We start from the raw sequence: 7202 nt of genomic DNA, 5'->3' as shown, positions 1-7202 counted from the left end.
CTTGAAACGTCCAACTTCTTCTTCAGAATGAATGTCGAAATAGGCCCCGCAACTAATCCTAAGGCGATTAGCCTCAGTGACAGCCGGCTTGTGTCCAACACGCTTTGCTCTAGGCATGGTTATGGTGTTTAGGGTTTAGTATGAAAGAAAAGAGAGAAAAGCTTGAGGTTGAAGATGAAGTAGAGGTGTTGTGGAGACTTGAAGTTGAAAGGTGTAGGTGATTAAAAAGGTTAATGATGAAATTGGGAAGAGTAAAAGTAAGGTATTGGGAAGAGGTAAGAGTAGGGGATTGGTTAAAATTGGAGGTGATGTAAGGTTTGTGTAAGTAATAGGTATATATAGTGTTTGAGTAGGAAGTTAAATAGTTAGAGTAGGAATAGGAATTGGAATAGGTGGAGTTGAAATAGGAAGAGTAATTAGGTAGAGGGAGAATAGGAAAAGGAATAGGTATAGGTTGAAATGTGAAGAGGCGGAAAATATAGGCCAAAATCGGACTTGGAGTGCCTTAAATACGCGTGTCGCGGTCGTGGATGTGTATCCGCGGTCGCGGATCTCGTTTTTAAACCAATGTTGTCTCTGAAATTTTTGAAGAAATTTCTGAAGTTACCGAGAATCCAGAATTCGCGGCCGCGAATCGCGTTGGGCAGCAAAAATTTTTGTCTGAATTTGGAGTAAATTTGCTAAAGTTACCGAGAATCTATTAATTCTCGGCCGCGGATCACACGGTGGTCACCCAATTCTGCATAATAACTTCAATTCATGTAATTTCTTGATAGTTTGGAACCTGTACTCCTTTAAAATGTGATCTGTACTTAAAAACATTAATGTAAAACATTAAATGATAAGGAAAACCAAAGGTTTATCCTTATTAATGGAAAATTAAAATGAAAAATGCATTAAGTAATAAATGTTAAAGTTATGAATATGAAAGGTTTGTAACTAAAATTAATTGAAGCATTTATGTGCATTTATTAATTTAAGTTAAATGAATCTTATTTTAGGAACTTGAAATTTAATTATTAATCAATTAATTAGTTAATGAATGGATTAAGTTTGCATTTAATTGATTCATTGGTCTAGATTTATGAAATTAAAATGTAACCATACAATAAAAAACAAAGTATAATGCAAAAGAGAAATTTTTATTTATTAACATATATTTACAAACAAACAAAACACAAGCTATGCTAAAAATTCATCCCCTTCAATCGGGATTTTCTTAGCCCTATATCGTTCTATTTTCAACTGCACGAAGGCTTGACGTTCTGGTGCAGAAAGAAAATTTGGTCTTGATCGAAAAACTCGCTTCACTAGACCTTCAAATTCTAAAAATTCATAGTCTAGCATCGGGAAAGATTCAGCATCACTCCAAGGAATAGAAATACTGCCCTTGGTCCCTAGTATTATTCCACATATAATATTCCTGAACCCAACCTTCTTAGCCTTTGATCTGGATGCGGCAACAAGACCCTCCATCAGAATTTTTGAAGAATCAACCACGTTGCCTTGAAATATATCGCCAAGGACATAAAGATCAGATTCTTGGACGACACTACTGAACGTGCGACCGAACAGGCTGTGACTCAAAAACTTATGCAAATATAGTATAGAGTTGGAATAGAAAGACTTATTATAGGCAAGTTTTGGGTGGAAAGGCCAGATACCGGTGAGCATTCGCCAAATATCAGTGGACGTCATATATCTTCCATGATGACGTTTGGTAGTATCCTTCAAGGGAAAACCAAACCAAGCATGCAATTCAGGATATCCAAAAGTGAACGTTTTGCCATCCCGATGAAAACTGAGACGCACCCGACGTTTGTTAATAAAACGCACTGTACAGAAGAACTCTAATATCCAGTCTCCAATTATAGGAAACTTCATATCAACAAATCTGGTCCATCCTAATCGCTCCATGTAGCGACTCATATCATCTTTAATTCCCAACTGATCGTTAAGAAAGTCATCCATGTATAGCATTCCGACAAAGAATGTGTATCAGAGCCTCAAGAAGCGCATTCCCTCTTCATGATTGAAGATGGGAAAGTTACATCCATAACGCTCGGATATATCAACACGTTTATTGCGTGAAGCAATAACTTTCTTAGATGAAGTGCTTGAGGAAGCCATGATGTTTGGAAAAAAAGTTCTGAACTTAGTGTCCAGAAATGGTAAGAAAATCAGAGATAGTTCTGATAGAGATGAAAAGAAAGTGACAGAAAACTGAACCTCTAGAACCTATTTATAAAATCCTAGGATAAAAAGAGGTGTTGTTTTTGAAATGAAAAGGCATGAAACAAACCTCTTAAAAATGAAAAAACTCAATTTTTCGTTTCTGAAGAGTTGCATCTGCTGGAAAAAGGGTTAGTTTGGGCATAATTTCCCCGTGTCGCGACCGAGGATTCTGACCCGCGATCGCGACACGCTGATTTCCCTGCGGAAATCAGTTGTCAAAACTCCAAATTTCTGATCCTCTACCGAGAATCCTCATCCTCGGTAAGTTCAGAAATTTTCCTTTCAATTTTTAATCAGAATTCTCAACTGAGAATCTAAAATCCTCTACAAGTCCAGAAATTTTCCTGGCTGCTAGTTATACCCAAATTCTCAACTGAGAATTTTAAATTCTCTATAAGTTCAGAAATTTCTTACCTCCTTAAGAATTCTATATATGTGAATTCTCAACTGAGAATTTCAAATTCTCAACTGAGAATCACTGAATTTCTTCTAATTCTCATGAAATTCCAAAAAATTAATTAAAATCATGACTCGAATATATTTTTCTATATCTGAAATTCTAATAAAATGATATAATCTAAAACAAAATAAAATAAAAAATAAAAATAAAAATAAATAAATAAAAATAAATAAAAACTAACTATTAGAAAAATAAAATGATTTATATGTCAGGAAATCTTGTTACGAAATTAGTTCCTATTTCGGAGATATTTTCGTAATAAATTTTATTAAGTTCCCTACTAGCCCAATATTCTTTGTTGTACCTCAAATGGTTTGGTAACTCTTTAAGTTCTAATTTAGGTGGAATTATTACTGAAGGCGGAACTGGTCCATCTTCTCGAATCAAAGGCTCTGGGTCCTTATCTTCTAATTCTTCACCCATTACAGGTTCTATTATTTCTTCTCTTTGAACAATGTCATTAACACATTCTTCAATTAAATCAAGCTTCATACAAGCGAAATCCTCCATAGGATATTTCATCGCTTGATTCATATCGAACTCGATCTTATCGTCACCTATTCGTAAAACTACTTTTCCTTCCGACACATCAACTAGAGCACGTCCCGTGTTCATGAATGGTCTACCAAAGATTAGCGGACAATTAACATCATAAGCAAAATCTAAGATAACAAAATCAGTAGGAAAAATAAATTTGTCAACTTTTACCAAAACGTCTTCAATTATACCATACGGTCTTTTAGTGGATTGATCCGCTAATTGCAAAACCATATTGGTACGCTTGATGTCTTCTTCTAATCCTAATTTCTCAAAAATAGACAATGACATCAAGTTTATACTAGCTCCTAAATCGCAAAGACAACTTGGGAATTCCATATTTCCCAAAGTACACGGAATGGTAAAGCATCCGGGATCTTTGAGTTTAGTAGGTAATTTGCTTGATACTATCGAACTACATTCTTCAGAAAGTGAAATGGATGAAATTCCTTCCCAACTAATCTTTTTTGAAATTAAATCTTTCAAGAATTTTCCATAATTAGGAATTTGCGTAATTGCATCCATGAATGTTAAATTTATATGCAAATTTTTAAGTTTGTCTAAAAATGATAAAAGTTGTTTATCATGGTCCTTATTTCGGACCCTGTGTGGAAAAGGTGGCTTTGGTACAAAAGGTTTTGGATTAGAGTCAATTGGCGTATCTTTTTGTTTTAACGTATCTTCTTTGGATTTTGGTAAATCATTTCCAGGTAAAGTTGAATTTTCGGGCATTTCCGGACCTAAGTAGTTTTTTCCCGAACGAAGAGTGATAGCCTTAACATGCTCTTTCAGATTTTCTTCCGTTTGGCTGGGAAGACTTCCCTCTTTGCGGGATGGAATTGATTTAGCAAGTTGTCCAATTTGAACCTCCAAATTATGGATGCTAGATGATTGGTTTTTGATAAGCTGATCGAATTTATTTTCGATCCGTTTAAAACCATCGTTTTGATTACTTACCTTTCCATTCATAGCATCTATAAATTTGTCGATTTTTGAAGATAAAGTGCTAATCGTATCTCTTGTGTGATTTTGATAATTATTTATACGATATTGATTAGCATTTGCATTATTATTATTATTACCATCTTTCCAGTTAAAGTTAGGATGATTTCTCCATCCAGGATTATAAGTATTAGAATAAGGATTAGTAGTTTGGTTTTGTCCTTGGACAAAATTTACCTGTTCTATCTCATTCATACATTCGTAGTCAATGTCTCTCTGGATCGGATCATTAGGATCGCATGGTGCCATAAATTTATCAATTTTGTGCGATAAGGCAGAAAATTGGGCTTGTAACATTGCTACAGGATCAAGATTCATTATACCTTTAACCGATGATGTACATGAGGATGATGGTTTCGCCGTTGGTATATGTCCACGCTCTGCGGGCCACATACTGCTGTTGATTGCCATTTCCTCCAAAAGTTCTCTTGCTTGGGCGGACGTCTTCTTCATAAATAACCCTCCAGACATAGCATCTAATGAATCTCTAATCATAGGATTTAATCCATTATAGAATGTCTGCATTAAAAGTGCATCTGGCAATTGGTGGTGTGGGCATAAACGTTGAAGTTCTTTAAAACGTTCCCAAGCTTCATAAAGAGTTTCATTATCATTTTGTGTAAAAGATGTCAACTCTTTGATGACTCTTGCGGTTTTTGCTAAGGGAAAATATTTTTGTAAAAATGCTTGGGCTAATTGGTCCCAAGTTTCAAATGTTGCAGCAGGCATAGAAGTTAACCAAATTTTTGCCTTATCCTTCAAAGTGAAAGGAAAGAGGCGAAGTTTGATTGCTTCGGCTGTTACATCAGTAATTTTAAAAGTGTCACAAATTTCTAAGAAATTTGTCAAATGTGCATTAGGGTTTTCGTTAGGCAATCCGTAAAACGTTACGTTGTTTTGCAACATATTAAGCAAAGCAGGCTTAATTTCAAATTGATTTGCGTTTATACGGGGTCTAACTACACTATTAGTTACACCGGCCATTCCTGGCCTAGCATAATCCATAAGTGTCGGTGGATCGGCCATGATTTCTGGTTGGACTACTTTGGTTTTTAAGGGTGTTTTGTCTTTGTTTTTGTTGTTTTTCTTGTTTTTCTTAAGTGTTCTTTCAATTTCTGGATCAAAAGGATCTGGTGGCGTGCCCGAATTTCGCGAACTGCGCATGAACTTGAAATTGTTACACGAGCCAAACTACCTTCAAAACAAAATTGAAAACAAAATGTGTTATATAAACTGAAAAATAAATAAAATATAAAAATTGTATAAAAATAATGTATAAACCTATATTCGAAAATAAAATACAAAAAAAATAAAAATTTGTCAAAAATTTTGGCGTATCCCCGGCAACGGCGCCAAAAACTTGTTGAGCGATTTCCGCAAGTGCACGGTTTCGCTTGTAGTAATAAAAATATCGATCCCACAGGGATACGTTTTTTAACGAAAAAACTTATTTTTGAATTATTAATTTCGAACTTGTTGGATTTATTATTAAATGTAAATGAAAAGTGAAAATTGGATTAATTGAATTTAGGAAATTTATTTGATTGAATTTGTGAACTTTGAGTATTTGAAAATGCTGGAATAAGATTATGTATTTAGAATAAATCGATTGTTAGAAAGATCATCTGATTATGATGATGAAATAATGAATGAATTTGTTCATTTGCATTAAGCAAAGAAAACAACTTAAACTTTGTATCGATTATGATGATGAAATAAATGACGGAACCTCTAATTAATTGGCTTTGAACGCGACAAAACCCTTTCGGGATAGTTGCCCTTACTCAAATTAAAACTCTTTCGAGATGATAATTTGCCTAAGTGTTCAACAAAGTTTCCTTGTAATGATTTTGAATTCAAGTGCATATTAATGAAAACACCAGCCTCACTTATATTGGATTGGTTACCATAAGTGCTGCATAATAATTTGTCGAATAGAACGGACTTTATTAGATGAAATATAAATTGATACAAGTTTACAGAGAATAAGGAGCATCGAGTTCTTCGAGGGCGTGCAAGTGAAGGGCTTGATCGGTTCCGCTTCCTTGGGTTTCCTAGGAGGTTGTCAGGCTCGGGGGCGAACACTTTACTCAATCTTCTCGCTGTAACTTCGTAATAGGGATTCGGTCGGCCACTACCATGATGCAAACTAAAACTGGAACAATGTCTAAACGCTACTGAGTTGTAATTAAACTATAAACAATATGTGTACCTCATCTTGTTTTGTACAGAATCTAATTTCTAACTCTCGAAATGTTTTTACTTAGAACTTCGACATAAGTTCTACGCTCTGATTTCTATATCTATATTATAGCATTTCATTCACTTTTTCTCAACATCAACTCTTTATTTATAGATGTTGAAGGGTTGTGTTTGAAGTGATGTATCCGTTGGTTAAGAGTCGTGTCCGTTGTGAAAGGACGTCTTTATCCACTTGAACGAACGCGTTTCTTGGATTTTCAGCATGTGTTAAATGCTCTTGGTGAATTTCTGCACTTACCGAGGATAGTAATCCGCGGCCGTGAATGACGTAGCACTGAGCTGAGCGACGGACGAAGGGGTGAAAAGGTTATACCACGCGTGTCGCGGCCGCGGGTCTGGGATCCACTGTCGCGGCCCGACAAGTTTTCTTACTTCTTGCTTTCGTTAGTGTCCTCGACTTGGCGCTTTCGATTTACGTCGTCTTTGACTCCTTTTTTAGGGTTTTTCTTCTGTTTTAGATCCTTTTTCGTTACTATTTGGATTTTACCAAATATTCAAGTACCTTGCAAGAAAGAAAGATATTCGAAAGTAAAAGTAATCTAAACAGATATAAATAACACAAATTCGTAATAAAAATGATGTAAATGTTAATGATATTTTAGGTATATTTTGGGCTTAACAGAAGCTGAGAAAGGACATCACATCTATACAGAACCAGCTGAGTACATCGGCTAAGAAAAGGTTCTATCCACATGCTAAGTATCAT

The 7202-nt window shown here is 35.2% G+C and overlaps 1 non-coding gene across 1 annotated transcript; it reads left to right on the top strand.

Annotated features, from left to right (window-relative positions):
- Nucleotides 1-4775: 4775 nt before the first annotated feature.
- On the top strand, nucleotides 4776-4882 carry LOC136215915 (small nucleolar RNA R71). The gene has a single exon (XR_010682917.1). It is a non-coding gene; the product is annotated as a small nucleolar RNA R71 (small nucleolar RNA).
- The last annotated feature ends 2320 nt before the right edge of the window (nucleotides 4883-7202 follow it).

The sequence above is a fragment of the Euphorbia lathyris genome, chromosome 1 (genome assembly GCF_963576675.1).
Source record: "Euphorbia lathyris chromosome 1, ddEupLath1.1, whole genome shotgun sequence".
Lineage (NCBI taxonomy): Eukaryota > Viridiplantae > Streptophyta > Magnoliopsida > Malpighiales > Euphorbiaceae > Euphorbia > Euphorbia lathyris.
Note: the sequence above shows the minus strand (reverse complement) of the source record. Positions and strands in the feature narration are given on the sequence as shown.